The following is a 19769-nucleotide window of genomic DNA, read 5'->3' as shown; positions in this document are numbered from 1 at the left end:
TGAAATAGACTTTGTAATGAATTGGTGACAGTATGTAAAGTGTTTCCTTAAGTTTTGTGAGCCCTTCTAGCAAATGGGCAAACTTGAGGAGAAAGTTATGGGAACCTCTGATTTACAGCTGGTGGGTCAGAAGCATAGGTAACAACTTAGGACTTGCAACTGGCATCTGAAGTGGAGGCAGTTTTGTGGGACTGGACCCTTCACCTGTGGAATCTGACACTATATCTACACAGATAGTGTCAGAATTGAATTAAATTATAGAACAACCAGCTGGTGTCAGAAAATTACTTGGTGTGGGAAAACATCCACACATTTCCACATGTCAGTGGGGAGTCGTGTTGAGGGTATAAAAGTAGTCTGCAAGTAAATTGTGAGGAGATACAGGAGAGACTGTCCTGTTCAGTGGCATATTCTGGCAGATCTGCTGTGCCCTCCCTTTCCCTTTCACCCCAAAATAAGAAGCCAAGATTGATTCTCCATCCCACATAAACATGGGAGACAGGGACGGCCCATTTATGCCATAAATCAGTTGCAAGGTCTTGTGGAGTTTCATTTATGTGAAAAAAAAGCGAATATTCAAACATCATCAGGGTGAGCCATACTGAGTAACCAGCTTAAGGAGCAGAAGTCAAAAGCTATTTTAAGTCTTCCACTTTTTGTACTACTTCAGGATAGTATCTATATCCCTTTCTAGAATCAAACATTCTCCTTTTCAACTGAAATTCATTTTTCCCGCATATTTTCAATAGACCTTGACCTTATCTATTATTTTTAAAGAAGGAAAACTGCCTGGGGCCAAAAGATCCTCCTGATTCTTTGCCCAATCAGGGGATAGCAAATGCTCTCTGTCGAATGAATATTCAAAGGTCACAAGTACTACCCCAAGGTAGAAAACCCTGTCTCCTTGATGTTGAAATTCTCACACCAACGTGATGCTGGAGGGTGGGAGGAGTACAGGAAATAAACATAATGGACCAGGGCTTGATTTATTTAAAACTTTGGTTAAAAATAGGCTTGTTACTTTGAATTGTTTTACAAGAAATCACAAAGATGATGTGCAGTGGTGGAAGCAAAGAGGTACATGGAGGGGGCTTGAAGTGCCCAATAATCTCCATAGCATCTTCCCAGCAATGAACCCACAGTGTTAGTTTTTGTATGGAAAATGGACCTTTTACTCAATATTATATAAATTGAATAAAATCTATGCCATCTTAAATGATGTGCAAATGAATTTGATACCTAAGTAAAAACTGTGTGGGTTGACTATGAAACACTACTCTGATTTCTGCCAGATTACTATCTCTAACCATTCCTTAGGCAAAAATGCTGCAGTCAGCCCACTTTTATTCCATGATATAAGTTAAAACTACCCCAAATTTTACAATCACTGCTTTATTTTCTTTACCATCTGATTCTAGGTTCCCAGGAACACCATGATCTCTGACATGTTGAAAATTTGGGGTATCCAGGTATCTTTTAAGTTTTAATTTTAAAGCTACCCTTACTAAATATGCCAGTTACTACACACTTCATGTGCTATTTCTTTTAATACAATAATAGTATCTACCATTGCTATGATTGCCCTGGCTTTATAAATGAGGAAATGAAACAGCATGGGAAGATCTGGGAGATCTGGGACCAGAGCTACCCACTTCTGCAAACTCCCCAGTGTCCTTGGGTAGTTCACTAGGCTCTTTTTTTGACAAAGGAGTGGGGTTAGCCTTTCTGAGTGGTTTCTAATATCTAACATTAGATGGCAGAAGATGATCAAAAATATAGGTAGTAACATACAACAAACTCACAACTATCAACAACTGAACCTAAACAAAAACAAAGAAAAACTAAACAAATAATTAAAGCGTGAACAGAATCACAGAAATGGAGACCACATGGAGGGTTATCAGTGGGGAGGCAGAAGGGGAGGATGGGCAAAAAGGTACAGGGGATACAAAGCATAAATGGTAGGTAGAAAATAGACGGGGGTGGGGGGGTTAAGAATAGTATGGGAAATGGAGAAGCCAAGGAACTTACATGTATGACCCATGGACATAAACTAAGGAAAGGGGAATGATGGTAGGAGGGGGTGCAGGATGGAGGTGAATAAAGCAGAGGGAAAAAAACGGGACAACTGTAATAGCACAATCAATAAAATATATTTTTTAAAAAGATAGCCCATATAGGTCTACTATGCTCGTATTAAGAAGTGGAAAGGAAACATCTGTGTTACAGAAACTTAAAGACGAAAAGGTTATCTTTTACTGCCTTATGAACTGCTCCAGTAGGAAGTTTTATTTCTGGACTATAACCATTTACTATACAAAAAAGAAATGATTAAATTGTTTGAGGAAGTACACACTGAAAATAGCATAAAATTTATGTAGAGGTGAGATAGTGACATTTTGGGTGAAATGGTTCTTAGTATCTAATTACTTTCCTAGGTTGCTAGAGAACCATGTGACTTGTTAATTCTAAGGCCCCTTAGCTCACTAACGCATGGTTTTAGAGGTGGTGCAGGTTTGAAGACACCAGTGTGAGCATACTCTGACTAAGCCATCTCAGGATAATACATATAAATTATTAACTCCGATTCTAAGAACTCTGTTATTATTAAAAATAGAGAATTCATAACTAGGGAAACCACCCAAGAGACGGTGCATGGAGTTAGAGAAAAGGCAGGGCCTACCAATCAGGTTTAAAATTTCCAGGAAAATGACCTGGCCAGGTGTCTCAGTTGGTTGGAGTATAGGCTATAAACCAAAAAAGGCTAAGGGTTCCATTCCTGCTCAGGGCACATACCGAGGTTGCTGGTTCAATCCCTGGCCAGGGTACATGCAAGAGGCAGACGATCAACTTTTCTCTCTCATATCAAAGTTTTTTTTCTCTCTCTCTCTTCTTCTTTCTCTAAAATCAATTTTTTAATATAAAAAATTTGAGAAAAACATTTCTGTGAATCTGATAGTACTTTTATACCAGAATATTTTTATTTTCCTATAAAAAGGATTTTTATTTTCCTCTTGTCTAGTATCTAACTCAGAACATAGCAGACATTAAAAATTAGAAAGCTAATAAATTTTCTAAATATTTTTTCTTTAAAATGTAAACAGATATTTCTTATATGTGATCACTCCCTAATTTTTTTTCTTAAGGAGAAAAAGGGAACAAATTATAAAGTCAAAAGCAAAAATGAACAAATGAGAAGATATATAATAGTACATATGATAGACAAATCCAAGAGCTCTGAAAGAAACAATTAGTGGGCAGATGTAAGCATGAGGAGAGGAGGCAATTCAATACAGTTTCATCCAGAAAAAGGAAGGATCCCTGGCTGGTGTGCCTCAATGGATTGAGTGTCGGCTTGCAAACCAAAGGGTCACTCGTTCGATTCCCTCTCGGGGCATATGCCTGGGTTGCAGGCCAGGTCCCCAGAAGGGGACACACTAGAGAAACACCAACATTGATGTTTCTCTTTCTCTCTGTTTTCCCCTCTGTCTAAAAATAAATAAATAAAATTATTTTAAAAAAGAAAAAGAAAGAAGAAGGGAATATACACCATTAACATGTGATATTTGCATGCAAAAAAATATAACGTGTATGGAATAATTTTCTAAGAAAATATAAATGGTCAAAACTGGTATAACCAATAAAAATATTAACAGGATTATTTATTTATTTTTTAAAGTGTATTTTCTTGCTTATGCTATTACAGTTGTCCCAGTTCTTTTCTCCTTTTTATCTTCCTCCTACCTGCAGTGCCCCCCACCCTCCAACATATACCGCCTCCTCAGTTCATGTCCATGGGTCATGCATACAAGTTCTTTGGCTTCCCAATTTCCTATACTATTCTTAACTTTCCCCTGTCTATTTTGTGCCTACCTATTATGTTTCTTATTCCCTGTATATTTTCCCCTATACTCCCCATCCCCTTTTTCACCAATGAGCCTCCATGTGATCACCATTTCTGTGATTCTCTTCCTGTTCTACTTGATCACTTAGTATTTGTTTTTGTTGTTCAAGTTCAGTTGTTGATAGTAGTGTTTGTTGCCATTTTACTGTTCATAGTTTTGATCTTCTCCTTTTTCTTGGATAAGTTCCTTTAGCACTTCATAGAATAAGGGCTTGGTGATGATGAACTCCTTTAACTTGACCTTATCTGGGAAGCACTTTATCTGCCCTTCCATTCTAAATGAAAGCTTTGCTGGATAGAGTAACTTGAATGTAGGTCCTTGCCTTTCATGACTTGGAATACTTCTTTCCAGCCCCTTCTTGCCTGGAAGGGTTTTTTTGAGAAATCAGCTGATAGCCTTATGGGAACCCCTTTGTAGGTAACTGTCTCCTTTTCTCTTGCTGCTTCTAAGATTCTCTCCTTATCACTAATCTTGGGTAAATTCATTATGATGTGCTTTGGTGTGTTCTTGTGTGTGTCCAATTTCTTTGGGACTCTCTGGGCTTCCTGGACTTCCTGGAAGTCTATTTCCTTTGCCAGATTGGGGGAGTTTTTCTTTATTATTTTTTCAAATAAGTTTTCAATTTCGTGCTTTCTCTTCTCTTTCCAGCACCTTGATGATTTGAATATTGGAATGTATGAGTTGTCACATAGGTTCCTAAGCCTCTCTTCATTTTTTTGAATTTTTGTTTCTCCATTCTGTTCCAGTTGGATGCTTCTTTTTTCCTTTTGTTCCAAGTCATTGATTTGAGTCTCATTTTCCTTCGCTTCACTGTTGGTTCCTTGTGTATTTTCCTTTATTTCACTTTGTGTAGCTTTTGTGTTGCTCTTCATTTTGTGACTAAGCTCAATCAATTCTGTGAGTACATTGATTACCAGTGTTTTGAACTCTGCATCAGATGGGTTGTTTATCTCCTCATTGCTTAGTTCTTTTTCTGGAGTTTTGATCTGTTCACAATGATGACAAAAAATAATGATGAACATAACACTCAACCACTCTTTGGATACCACTGGAAAAAATGAATAAGTTGTTGGAGAATTATATCCCCAAAAGATACTTTAATCCCAAGCTTTGGAAAAAAAAAAAAACCACCACACTCCATTTTATGAAGGTACCCTAATTCTAATATAAAAACTTGACAAAACAGCACAAAAAGTAGACTACCATCAAATGTCATTTATGAAAGGAACAAAAAACAATAATAACATGTTAACAAGTAGACAGTAGTTACACTAGAAGACTAATGTCAATTTTTCTTAGAAAATTCTGCCACATTTTGACATTATAAAAGCAATTTTCCTATGGTTTATTCCAGTGCATTTTTTTTTTAGTTTTATAATTGTCTTATTTCCTGTCCCCTCTTCACCTAAGTTGACCTTCATTTATTCTTTAATATTGTATATGACATATGTTACCTAGTTTTCTTTTTCTTTTTAAATTGTTTAAAAATTATTGGACTTCCGCCAAGATGGAGGCATAGGTGGATAAACCTTGCCTTCTCACACAACCAAGTTTCGAGACAACAAAATATTAGCAATAGAAAACACAGCCAGAACACAGAAAATTGAACTTTTCAGAAGTCTGTTAACAACAAATTCTTCAGCCTGACTGGTGAGAGGGGCGAAACCAGCAGCTGGTGGGAGCTGGGTTGCACAGGAAAACTCGGTCAGATGGACTCAGGCGTACGCAATCCAGGCGCAGGGTTGGACCTAGTGGGCAACTCAGCAAGCAATTGTGGGGAAACAGCGAGGGAGCAGGGCTGCGGGTTGACTGTGGTCGAGCATTGGTGCGCGGATACACAAGCGAGGGAGTGGGCGATTGGACCAGGACCCAGCAGGTCCCCCGGCAAGCGGCTGGGAGGGTACCCATTTCCCAGCTCTGACCACGCCCCCACATATAGCGTCACAACCCAGCGACCTGAGAGTCCAAGCCTCCGCTCCTCACACTTAAAGGGCACGAACAGACCAAAAATGGCTCAAGAAGATCTCAACGCCCCAGAGCCTATAAATCTAAGCAATGAAGAAATAGCAAAACTCTCAGATGCACAGTTTAAAACACTGGTGATCAGGATCCTCACAGAACTGGTTGATTATAGCCACAAACTAGGCAAACATATGAAGGCGAAACTAATTGAAATGAATGGAATTGCACAGGAATAGTGATGAAAAGGAAACTGGGGCTCAAATCAATGGAGTGGACCTGAAGAAAGCAAATAATGGCCAAACAGAAAAGAGTGAAGAAGCAAGAATTCAAAGAAATGAGGAGAGTCTTAGGAACCTCCAGGACATCTTTAAACACTCCAACATGCAAATTATGGGGGTACCAGAAGGGGGAAAGGCACAGCCACCAATGGAAAACTTATTTGAACAAATAATAAAGGAGAATTTCCCCAATCTGGCAAAGGAAATAGACTTCCAGGAAATCCAGGAAGCTCAGAGAGTCCCAAAGAAGTTGGACCCAAGATGAAACACACCAAGGCACATCATAATTATATTAGCCAAGATTAAAATGAAGGAGAGAATCCTAGAAGCAGCAAGAGATAAGGGGACAGTCATCTACAAAGGAGTTCCCATCAGACTGTGAGCTGATTTCTCAAAAGAGACCTTACAGGCAAGAAGGGGCTGGAAAGAGGTATTCCAAGTCATGAAATCCAAAGACCTACATCCAAGATTGCTCTATCCAGCAAAACTTTCATTTAGAATGGAAGGGCAGATAAAGTGCTTCTCAGATAAGATCAAATTCAAGGAGTTCATCATCACCAAGCCCTTATTATATGAAATGTTAAAGGGACTTATCTAAGAAAAAGAAGTTAAAGAAACATGAACAGTGAAAGGACAGCAAACTCACAGTTATTAACAACCGCACCTAAAAAAAAAAAGCAAACTAAAAGGACAGCTAGATCAGGAGTGGAAACATAGAAATGAAGATCTCAAGGAGGGTTAGCAACAGGGGAGTGTGAGGAGGAGAAGGGGGGAGAAGGTACAGAAAATAAGTAGCACAGAGAGTAGATAGAAAATAGATGGGGGGGGACAAGAATAGCATGGGAAATATAGAATCTAAAGAACTTGAGACACATGGACATAAACTAAAGAGGGGGTAATGGTGGGGATGGGGGGTAGGGTGGAGGGGAATGAAGGGGGGAATAGAACAACTGTAACAGCATAATCAATAAAAAAAATTTTTAAAAATAATAAATAAATACAAAAAAAATTATTTATGCTATTACAGTTGTCCTAATTTCCCCCCTTTGTCTCATTTCCCCCAGTCAATCCCCACACCATTGCTCATGTCCATGGGTGCTATATATATGTTCTATATCTAATCCCTTCACTATGTTTCAACCAGCCTCAACCTCCCTCCTCCCCTCTTAGAGCTCTCAGTCTTTTCCTTGTTTCTGTGCCTCTGATTCTATTATGCTCATTAGTTTATTTTGTTCCTCAGTTTCCAGTTATCAGTGAGATCATATGGTATTTTTCTTTCACTTTCTGGCTTATTTCACTTAGTATAATACACCCCAGTTCTATTCATACTGTCACAAAAAAAAGCAGGAATTCCTTCTTTTTACTGCTGCAGAGTATTCCATGGCATAAATACTCCACAGTTTTTTTTTTTTATCCACTCATCTACTGATGAGCATTTAGACTGTTTCCAGCACTTGGCTATTGGAAATAGTGATGTTATGAACATAGCAGTGCTTAAGTTCTTTTGATTTGATGATTCAGCATTCTTATGGTATATTCCCAGTAGTGAAATTGCTGGGTCAAGAGGCAGTTCCATTTTTAACCTTTTGAGGAAATCTGGTACTGTTTTCCACTGCACCAGTCTGCATTCCCACCAGTAGTGCACTAGGGTTCCCTTTTCTGCAGATCCTCACCAACACTTGTTTCTTGCTGATTTTTTAGTGACAGCCACTTTGGCAAGTGTGATGTGGTATCTCACTGTGGTTTTAATTTGCATCTCTCTGATGGCTAGTGATGTTGAACATTTTACATATGTATATGGACCATGTGTATATCCTCCTTGAAGAAGTATCTATTCAGGTCTTTGTCAATTTTTTAATTGTATTGTTTGTCTTCCTGGTGTTCAGTCATGTGAGTTCAATATATATTTTAGACAGTAAACCCTTTTTCAATGTATCTTTGGCAAATATATTCTCTCATACAGACGAGAGTGGGCACGTTCAGGGTGGTATGGCCGTAGACTATTCTCTCATACAGTGGATTCCCTTTTCATTTTTGCTGCTGCTTTCTTTAGCTGTGCAGAAGCTTTTTAATTTGATATGGTCAAATTTGCTTATTTTTATTTTTCTTTCCCTTGCCCTAGGAGATATATTAGCAAAAATATTGCTACACAAAATAGGCCCTGGCTGGCGTAGCTCAGTGGATTGAGTGTGGGCTGCGAACCAAGGTGTCGCAGGTTCGATTCCCAGTCAGGGTACATGCCTGGGTTGTGGGCCAGGTCCCCAGTGGGGGCCACGTGAGAGGCAACCACACACTGATGTTTCTCCCTCCATTCCCCTCTCTCTAAAAATAAATAAATAAAATTTAAATAAAAAAATATATATTGCTACACAAAATAGCTGAAATTATATTGCCTATGTTTTCCTCTAGAATTTTTATGGTATTTAAATATCTTTACCCCTTTTGAGTTTATTCTAGTGTATGGTGTAAGTTGGTGGTCTGGATTCATTTTTGGCAAGTACTAGTCCAATTCTCTTAATACCATTTATTGAAGAAACTATCATTACTCTATTGTATGCTCTTGTTTCCTTTGTCATATATTAATTGGCCATAAAGGCATAAGTTCATTTCTGGGCTCTCTCTTCTATCCCACTGACTTTTGTGTCTGTTCTTATGCCAGCCAATACAAGACTGTTTTGATTACAGTGGCCTTATAGTGTACTTTGATATTAGGTATTGTGATCCCTCCAACTTTGTTCTTCTTTCTCATAATTGCCAAGGCTATTTGGGGTCTTTTTGGTTCCATATATATTTTTGGAATATTTGTTCTAGATCTGCCATTGGTATTTTAATAGGAATTGCATTGAATCTGTAGATTGCTTTGAGTAGTATGGACATTTTAATGGCATTAATGCTTTCAATCCATGAACACAGTATATTCTTACACTTATTTGTATCTTCCTCAACTTCTTTCTTCAGTGTCCTATAGTTTTCCAAATAAGGTCTTTCACCTCTTTGGCTAAATTTATTCCTATACCTCATATTTTTTTGTTGCAATAGCAAGTGGAATTATTTTCTTAGTTTTTCTTTCTTATAGTTCATTATTGTTGTATTGAAATGCCATTGATTTCTGAGTTTCAATTTTGTATCCTGCTACTATGCCAAATTCATTTATTAGGTCTAGTAGTTTAATCAGAAATGAAAGAGGAGAAATAACAACAGACACCACAGAAATGCAAAGGATTATTAAAATATTATGAACAACCATATGCCAGGTAATTAGACAACCTTGGATAAATAGATAAATTTCTAGAGTCATATCATTTTCCAAGAGTGAATCAGGAAGAAACAGAACACCTGCATAGACAAATAGTAACTAATGAAATTGAGGCAGCAGTGAAAAAACTCCCAGCAAACAAAAGTCCTGGACCAGATGGCTTCACAGGTGAATTTTACCTATCATTCAAAGAAGAACACCTATCCTCAAACTATTCCCAAAAATTTAAGAAGAAGGAAGGCTTTCAAGCTTTTTACAAGGCCAGTAGTATCCTAATTCCAAAACCAGGTAAACTATGGTACATTTATACAATGGAATTCTACTCAGCAGAAAGAAAGAAGGAGCTCCTACTCTTTGTGACAGCATGGATGGAACTGGAGAGCATTATGCTAAGTGAAATAAGCCAGGCAGTGAAAGAGAAATATCATATGATCTCACCTTTACTAGAACCTAATCAACAAAATGAACAAGCAAGTGAAATATAAGCAAATACATTAAAATTGAGAACAGGCTGACAGTGACAGGAGAGGAGAGGAGAGGAGAGGAGAGGGGATGATGAGGGGAAAGGGTGAAGGGTTTGCAGAAAAAATTATAAAGGACACATGGAAAATAACAAGATGGGGTGGAAAGGGGAGGGAGGTGGGGAGGGTTGGGGTAGGGTGGGGAGGGTGGGAGGGGTGAGGGGAACAGGCAGAAAACTGTATTTGAACACCACCACCAACAAAAAAAGGTAAAGACCCAGCAAAAATAAAACTATAACCTGATGAACACTGGTGCTAAAATCCTCAACAAAATACTAGCAAACTGGATTCAGCAATACATTAAAAAGATCATACACCATGATCAAGTGGCATTTATCCCTGGAATTCAAGGTTGGTACAATATTTTTAAATCAATAGATGTGATACATCACATCAATAAAATGAAAGATAAAAATTACATGATCATATCAATAGACCCAGAAAAAGCATTTGATAAAATTTGATAAAATCTAGCACCCATTTATGATTTAAAAAAAAAACTCTCAAAGTGGGATCATATCTCAAGACTGTCAGCTGATTTCTCAAAAGAAACATTGCAGGCTAGAAGGGATTGACAAGAAAAATATACGAAAAACATGCTGCCAACATCATATTCAATGAGCAAAAACTAAAAGCCTTTCCCTTAAGATCAGGAACAAGACAAGGTGTCCACTATCACCTCTCTTATTCAACATAGTACTGGAAATCCTAGATACAGTGATCAGACAAGAAGAAGAAATAAAAGGCAACCAAATCAGAAAGTAGAAAGTAAAATTGTCATTATTTGCAGATGACATGATATTGTATATAGAAAAACCCTATAGGCTCCACTGAAAAACTACTAGACTTAGTATATGTTACCTAGATTTCTCAATGTCATTTATATTGTGAAAATATACAAGTATGCATGAAAGTAGATTTTATATGCAGAATAGAAATTCATGATACCCACCTTTAATAATTATTAATTGTTTGACCAATCTAATTTTATCTGTATCCCTCCCATCTTCCTCTTCCTATTCAAATATATTATAGCCACTTTAGAAAACAGTATTTCATCAGAAATAGTTTGGTGTATATCTCTAAGAGATGGAAATTCTTTTTTTATGTATAACCACAATATATCTTCTCTTTTAAAGTTACTTTAATGTTATTGAATACAGAGTCAACATTTAATTTCCTCTGATTACCTTACAAGTAAAATATCTTTTTATGCACAGTTTGTTCAAATCAGGATTCACACTAGGTCCAGGCAATGTTTTTGACTGATAAGTCTCAAGCCTCCTTGAATTTTTAACACTTTACCTCACCTCTTTTTTTATTCCTGTCATTCATCTGTTGATGGTGTTGGTACAGTTTTCCTGTAGTATTTCTCACAATCTGATTTCGGTTGATTGAATTTTTATTGGTCATTAATATGCCCCATATTTCCTCCAAATATTTCCTATTGCATGTCATGAAGAAGTGCCATTAGGTCTGCTTGTCTGACTCTTAGCCACCTTGAAATTGGTGATTGAGTGGTTCATGTGTGGTCTGCGTGACCATCCAGTAAAATATTCCCCATCAACTATTCACCTACTAGTTTTAAGGCCATTCATTGTTGCCAGCCTCTATTATTTCATTAGAGGAGGCAATGGAGACTTTCTAAATCTATCTCCAACCCCACACCACAATCATTAACTTTGATTCTTCTAGAACTATTCCCATCAGTGATTTGTTAAGTCTTAGTGGTGTTCAGTGTGTTGTGATAAATATTTGAATCTTTTCCTTCTCAATTTTAGAAAAAGTGAGTTGGTGTCTATATCAAACTTAGGGCTATCTCACTTCTTGTTCCCTGCATCCTGTCCCCTCTTTACCTAGGTCGGCCTTTCTTAATCTTTTAGGGGAATTACTTGGGGAAGTTTGTTGGTCAAAGTCCCCATCATTTGGTTTCATAGCACTTGCTACTTCTTCTACAGTAGTTAAGAATTCTTTTGTTTGCAAATAACAGAACTCAATTTCCGAAAGCTTAACAAAAACATATAATTTATTGGAGATATTGGTTATTGAAGAATCAAAGGAAGAACTTACCCAAAAAGAGAAGGAGTCAGGAAACTCTGAGCACCTCAGCAGCTGGCATCTTTGGACTTTCTCCTTAGAGTGACACAACTACGTGACTCAGCAACTCTGACTCCAAGAACCTGGGTAAAAGAGTTCCGTCTGCTATACAGTTAAAGAGAACAGTCCACACAGAAGGCTGTCCTTACTTCTAACATCAACTGCAAGTTTTGGAGGGTTCCCAAACCACACAAAATTTTTGTAATACTGATAGTTATGATTTATTATAGAGAAAAGAAACACAGAGTAAAATAAGCCAACAGCAGCAACACATTGGGGAAGAGTCCAGTAGGGTCCAAACATAAAACTTCTGTCTGGTCATCCTCTTCATATTTTTTTATGGATGGCATTAACAACTTCCATCCATGATGTGACAATATGCATAAAGTACTGCCAACAAGGGAAGATAACCAGAACCTTTGGTGTCTAGCATTTTTATCAGAGTTTGATCACATACTACCCACATGGCTAACCTTTAGTTTCTAGCCCCTCCTGGAGCTAGAAATCTTTTACTTCTAGTCCCTTCTAAAAGCAAAATTGACATCATGAGACCAAAGCCTCCATCATAAATTATATGTTAGACTGTCCAGTGGTCAAATCTCACAGGCAAACAAAGACACTCCCATTAGGCAAGACATTCTGGAGGTCTAGAGATCACATTACAATAGCAGAGGGTAAAGGCCAGACCTCTCTCTGGGTTAATTTTTTACTGCACCTTAAGTCTCTGCATTCTAAGTTAAAATTACACAAGAAGCAGAAAATGACCCAGTTTATACAAAATCACTTAGCTCAAATGTGGCCACCGGAAAGAGGACTTGAGAAAGAGCCTTCTATATTTTATATACACACCTCATCCCCATCCATTTAAAAATGCTCCTGATCAGCCGGACTTCCGCCAAGATGGAGGCATAGGTGGAGATGCTGTCCCTTCTCTCACAACCAAGTTTAGAGACAACTAAATATTAGCAACAGAAAACATAGTAAGAACACAGAAAATTGAACTTTTCAGAAGTCTGATAACAACAAATTCTTCAGCCTGACCAGTAAGAGGGGCGAAACCAGCAGCTGTCAGAGCAGGGTTGCACAGAAAAACTCGGTCAGACGGACTCAGGCGTGCGTAACCCAGGCGTGGGTTGGACCTAGTAAGTGACTCAGCCAGCGACCATGGGGAAACAGCGAGGGAGCAGGGCTGCAGGTTGACTGTGGTCTCGCTTTTCTGCGCAGATAGACAAGGAGGGAGTGGGTGGTGAGACTACGGGACTGAGCAGGCCCCACGGCAAGCAGCAGCACAGGACAGGCCATTTCCCCGCTCTGACCCCGCCTCCACATGCAGCGTCATAACCCAGCGACCTGAGTGGCCCCACCCTGGTGAACTACCTAAAGTTCTGCTCCTCACCCAGCGGTAAGAAACAGCAGAGGAGCTCACCATTTCCCCGCTCTGACCACGCCCCCACATATAGCCTCACAACCCAGCGACCTGGGAGTCCAAGCCTCCGCTCCTCATACTTAACGAGCGAGAACAGACCAAAAATGGCTCAAGAAGATCTCAAAGCCTCAGAACTGATAAATCAAAGCAATGAAGAAATAGCAAACCTCTCAGACGCACAGTTTAAAACACTGGTGATCAGGATCCTCACAGAACTGGTTGATTATAGCCACAAACTAGGCAAACATATGAAGGCAAAACTAATTGAAATGAATGGAATTGCACAGGGAACCAATAGTGATGAAAAGGAAACTGGGACTCAAATCAATGGAGTGGACCAGAAGAAAGCAAATAATGGCCAAACAGAAAAGAGTGAAGAAGCAAGAATTCAAAGAAATGAGGAGAGTCTTAGGAACCTCCAGGACATCTTTAAACACTCCAACATGCGAATTATAGGGGTACCAGAAGGGGGAAAGGCACAGCCACCAGTGGAAAACTTATTTGAACAAATAATAAAGGAGAATTTCCCCAATCTGGCAAAGGAAATAGACTTCCAGGAAATCCACGAAGCTCAGAGAGTCCCAAAGAAGTTGGACCCAAGATGAAACACACCAAGGCACATCATAATTATATTAGCCAAGATTAAAATGAAGGAGAGAATCCTAGAAGCAGCAAGAGATAAGGGGACAGTCATCTACAAAGGAGTTCCCATCAGACTGTCATCAGATTTCTCAAAAGAGACCTTACAGGCAAGAAGGGGCTGGAAAGAGGTATTCCAAGTCATGAAATCCAAAGACCTACAACCAAGATTGCTCTATCCTTTCATTTAGAATGGAAGGGCAGATAAAGTGCTTCTCAGATAAGATCAAATTCAAGGAGTTCATCATCACCAAGCCCTTATTATATGAAATGTTAATGGGACTTATCTAAGAAAAAGAAGTTAAAGAAACATGAACAGTGAAAGGACAACAAACTCACAGTTATTAACAACCACACCTAAAACAAAAGCAAATTAAGAGGACAGCTAGATCAGGAGTGGAAACAGAAATGAAGATCTCAAGGAGGGTTAGCAACAGGGGAGTGGGAGGAGGAGAAAGGGGGAGAAGGTACAGAAAATAAGTAGCATAGAGAGTAGATAGAAAATTGATGGGGGGGCAAGAATAGTATGGGAAATATAGAATCTAAAGAACTTGAGATACATGGTCATAAACTAAAGGGGGGGTAATGGTGGGGACAGGGGGTAGGGTGGAGGGGAATAAAACAACTGTAATGGCATAATAAAAAAAATAAATTAAAAAAATAAATAAATTAAAAAAAAATAAAGATGCTCCTGTCTAATGCAACTGAACTAACCACCTATGCACTCCTCTTTCCTGAAAAACATAATCCCCTTAAACTCAGCAGTTGCTCTCTGACCAGGGTGGCTCCGTTGGGCAGCTTTTCTCAAAGCTAAGGTTTGCCAGTTCAATTTCTAGTCCGCGGTACATGGTTGGGTTGCAGCTCAGGATGTGTAAGAAAGGCAACCAATCAATATTTCTCTCTCTCTGTCTCTCCCTTATCCCTCCCTGCCACCCTCACTAAAAATAAATAAATGAAATCTTTAAATATATATATATAAAGAAAACTCAGCAACTGTCTGTGAAAGTCATTTCATGTAGCCACATTCCCCAAGGCCAGGGCCACAGGCCAGACCCATGCTTTTCTGGTTCTGCTGAGATCCTTTTTCAGTGTCCTGCACCTTAGAGACATTGGTATATTAGGCAACAATATCACATCCAATACTGAGTAGAAGAAAAATAAAATTAAAAAGTACAAATTACTATTACTTTTCAAAAGGAGAAGGGGTGATCATTGCAGTTCACTCTGCAATAAAATATAAACAGAAACATTTCACTTATTTTCCTGCAACTGGTTACGAGGTAGGGCTGGTGTCATGGGTTGAATTGTGTACCCTCAAAAAGATATATTAAAGTTCTAACTCTCAGTACCTCAGAATGTGACCAGATTTAGAAATAGGGTCTTCACAAAGGTAATCAGATTAAAGTGAGTTCATTAGGGTTGGCCCTAATCCAATATGATTTACACAAAGGGGAAATTTGGGACACAGAGACAGATATGCACAGAGAAAATGGTGTGAAGAGACACAAGAAGAAGACAGCCATCTACAAGCCAAGGAGAGAGCCCTGGAACAAACTTACCCTTAGTATCTTCAGAGAGAGCACAGACTTGTTGACACCTTCATCCCAGACCTGTGGTCTTCAGAACTGTGATGCAAGCAATATCTGCTATTCTAAGCCATCCAGCTTATAGAACTTTGCTACGACAGCCTTGGCAAACTAATACAAATGGTATTCATGACTTTCTTTTTCCACAGTGGTGTCTTTCTTCCTTGGGTTATTTCCCATCCTTAGTTCATTGGGTTACTTTTCTGGGTCAGGAAATCCAAACCTTACTTAGCATCTAGATTCTTAGTCAAAACTATAATGCCCTCAGGCGTAAAAATCCTGAAAAGAAAAACCTGTAGACATTTCATCTTCTAACTTAAAGCATTCAGCATTGTGTCTTTGTTGCAATCTTCACTTTGACTATTTAGACAAGTGATGGTTAAGGATTTACCACCGAATTCTAAAGAGGCAGGTTAGTTTTCTTTGAAAGAAGGGGCCTCACCCTAACTGGTGTGGCTCTATTGGGCATTGCCCTGCAAACCCAAAAGTCACTGGTTCAATTCCCAGTCAGGGCACATGTGTGGGTTTTAGGCCAGGTCTCTGGTATGGGGCAGGTGAGAGGCAACCAATAGATGTTTCTATTGCACATCAATATTTCTCACCCTCTATTTCTTCCTCCCTTCCTCTTTCTCTAAAAATAAATAAATAAAATCTTTTTAAAATCTGACCATTAGCCTGTTGGTAAGTAAAGACTAATATTCTAAGGGAAAAAGAAAGAGAGAGAGAGAGAGAGAGAAACCAAAGTCTTGATGTGAATTAAGCAAATTTTCACCTAATTGTTTGCTAAATTGAGGTTAGAAGTCAGATCTCCAGACAGGGTCCAGTGTTCTATTTGTTTTGTCAACTCTTATTATTCTATAGGCATATACTTTATGTAACTGTACATTGTATGAAGTGTTATGCATACATCCTTATATTTCATGACAGGAGTAAAGGTAAAATTAACATGAACTTTATATAAGATATATATTTAGGAAAGCAAAAATATTAACAAACACATTGTGGAAGTAATAAATATGAAATAATGTTTAAATTTTGATCATTGATAAAAATTTTCCAATAAAGATAACATATTTATTATAATAATAATAATTTACATGTATATAGTGACTCAGGCTAAGAATATTCATGATTATTGTGTCAATGAAATGATCTGATGCTTCCCCAGACCTGGAAACTTCAGCAGCTAGCCATGGTTCACAGCATGACCTAACCTGGACACCTCCAAGCACAGCACAAATACCAGTCATCTGCAGATTGCTTTATAGCTTATGCTGTGCGACCTCAGACAGAAAGCAGATGGTGGCTGACCTTGGACATGCCAACAACAACCAAGGCTCAACTACAACACCTTGAGTACCCAGCCTGGGTGATGGGGAGGCTGTGACACTGGCCCTACAAGACACCTACAACATTAGGCCATGCTACCAAACCTGGAAGACATGACAGTTCTACCTAATAACATAAAAATAAACACAAAAGCCCTGGCTGGCATAACTCAGTGGACTGAGCATGGGCCTGAGAACCACATGATCGCAGTCCAATTCCCAGTCAGGGCACATGCCTGGGTTGCAGGCCAGTTCCCAGCAGGGGACTCACAAGAGGCAACCACACATTGATGTTTCTCTCCTTCCCTTCTTCTCTAAAGATAAATAAAATCTTTTAAAAATAAATAAAATAAACACAAAAGGTTACCAAAATGAAAAGACATAGAAACATGGCTGAAATGAAAGAATAAAACAAAAATTCAGAAAAAGAACTAAATAAAATGGAGACGAGCAAGCTACCAGATGCAGAGTTTGAAACACTGGTTATAAAGATGCTCAAGGAGCTTAGTGAGGACCTCAACAGCATAAAAAAATCCAGTCAGAAGCAAAGGATTCCCTAGTTAAAATAAAGAACAATTTACAGAGAATCAACAGTAAAGCGGATGAAGCTGAGAATTAAATCAGCAATTTGGAATATAAGGAAGCAAAAACAACCAATCAGAAAAACTAGAAGAAAAAAGAATCCTCCCCCAAATAAGGACAGTGTAAGGAGTCTCTGGCACAACTTCAAGTATACCAAGATTTGAATGATGGCAGTACCAGAAGAAGAAAGAGAGCAAGAAATTGAAAAGCTATTAGGAAAAACAATGACAGAAAACTCTCCTAACTTGGTGAAAGAAATAGACATATAAGTCCAGGAAGCACAGAGTTTCAAACAAGATGAACCCAAAGAGGACCACACCAAGACATACCATAATTAAAATAATAAAGGTTAAAGAAATGGGAGAAGCTTAAAAATAGTAAGAGGAAAGCAGTTAGTCACCTCCAAGGGAAACCCCATAAGACTGTCAGCTGATTTCATAAAGAAATATTGCAGGCTAGAATGGATTGACAAGAAAAATCCAAACTGTGCTATGGTTGGTGTGGCTCAGTAGATTGAGTGCTGGCCTGTGAACCAAAAGTTCACTGGTTCAATTCCCAGTCAGGGCACATGCTTGGGTTGCAGGTCAAGTCCCCAGTAGTGAGCATGCCTGAAGCAACTGATCCATGTATTTCTTGCACATTGATGTTTCTCTCTCTTTCTCTTTTTCCCTCTCTGCCCCTCTTGCTAAAGATAAATAAGTAAAATCTTTTAAAAGTGTATATGTAAAAAAGGACTTCCAGCCAAGATGGAGGCATAGGTGGAAACATTGTGCCTGTTTGCACACCCAGGTTTAAAGACAACAAAGTTTTAGTGACAAAAATGCAACCAAAACACAGAAAATTGAACTATACAGAAGTCTGAAAATAACGAACCATTCAGCCAGACTGGTAAGAGGGGTGGAGCCAGCGGCTGGCAGAGCGAGGTTGTGCAGGAAAACTCAGCCAGACAACCCAGGAGCAGGCGGCGGTTGGCAGATCCCAGGCATGGGGTTGCAACTGGCAGACCCACTGAGGGCACAAGGTGGCAGGCTGACCGCAGATAAACCAGGAGAAGGAGCGAGCAGTGAGATGGAATGTGCAGGCCCTAGCAGCGGGAAGCAGCAGAGGGGACCGCTAGTGCCCCTCTTTGACCCTGCCCCCACATACAGTGTCACAACCCAGCAACTGAGTTGCCCTCCCCTGGTGAAAACCTAGGGCTCTGCCCCTCAAACATAACAGGTGCGAACAGACCAAAACATTATGGCTCAAGAACTCAAAACCCCAGAGCCAATAACTCTAAGCGACCAAGAAATAGCCAACCTATCAGATGCACAGTTCAAAACACTGGTGATCAGGATGCTCACAGAACTGGTTGATTTTAGCCACAAATTAGAGGAACAAATGAAGGCTAAACTAATTGAAATGAAGGGAAATGCACAGGAAACCAATAGTGATGGAAAGGAAACTGGGACTCAAATCAAGGGAGTGGACCAGAAGGAAGAAAAAAACGAACAAACAAAAAAGAATAATGAAACAAGAATTCAAAAAAGTGAGGAGAGGCTTAGGAACCTCCAGGACATTTTTAAATGCTCCAACATTTGAATTATAGGGATACCAGAAGGGGAAGGGGAACAGCCACCAGTGGAAAATTTATTTGAACAAATAATAAAGGAGAACTTCCCCAAGCTGGCAAAGGGAATAGACTTCCAGGAAGTCTAGGAAGCTCAGAGAGTCCCAAAGAAGTTGGACCCAAGAAGGAACACACCAAGACACATCATAATTACATTAGCCAAGATTAAAATGAAGGAGAGAATCCTAGAAGCAGCAAGAGCTAAGGGGACAGTCACCTACAAAGGAGTTCCCATCAGACTGTGAGCTGATTTCTCAAAAGAGACCTTACAGGCAAGAAGGGGCTGGAAAGAAGTATTCCAAGTCATGAAATCCAAAGACCTACAACCAAGATTGCTCTATCCAGCAAAGTTTTCATTTAGAATGGAAGGACAGATAAAGTGCTTCTCAGATAAGATCAAATTCAAGGACTTCAACATCACCAAGCCCTTATTATATGAAATATTAAAGGGACTTATCTAAGAAAAAGAAGTTAAAGAAACATGAGCAGTGAAAGGACAGCAAACTCACAGTTATCCACAACCACATCTAAAACAAGAGCTAACTAAGAGGACAGCTAGATCAGGAACAGAACCATAGAA

Source organism: Artibeus jamaicensis, unplaced genomic scaffold, assembly GCF_021234435.1.
Source record: "Artibeus jamaicensis isolate MK-2021 breed Jamaican fruit bat unplaced genomic scaffold, CSHL_Jam_final contig_511, whole genome shotgun sequence".
Taxonomy (NCBI): Eukaryota; Metazoa; Chordata; class Mammalia; order Chiroptera; family Phyllostomidae; genus Artibeus; species Artibeus jamaicensis.
This window is presented reverse-complemented; position numbering follows the sequence as displayed.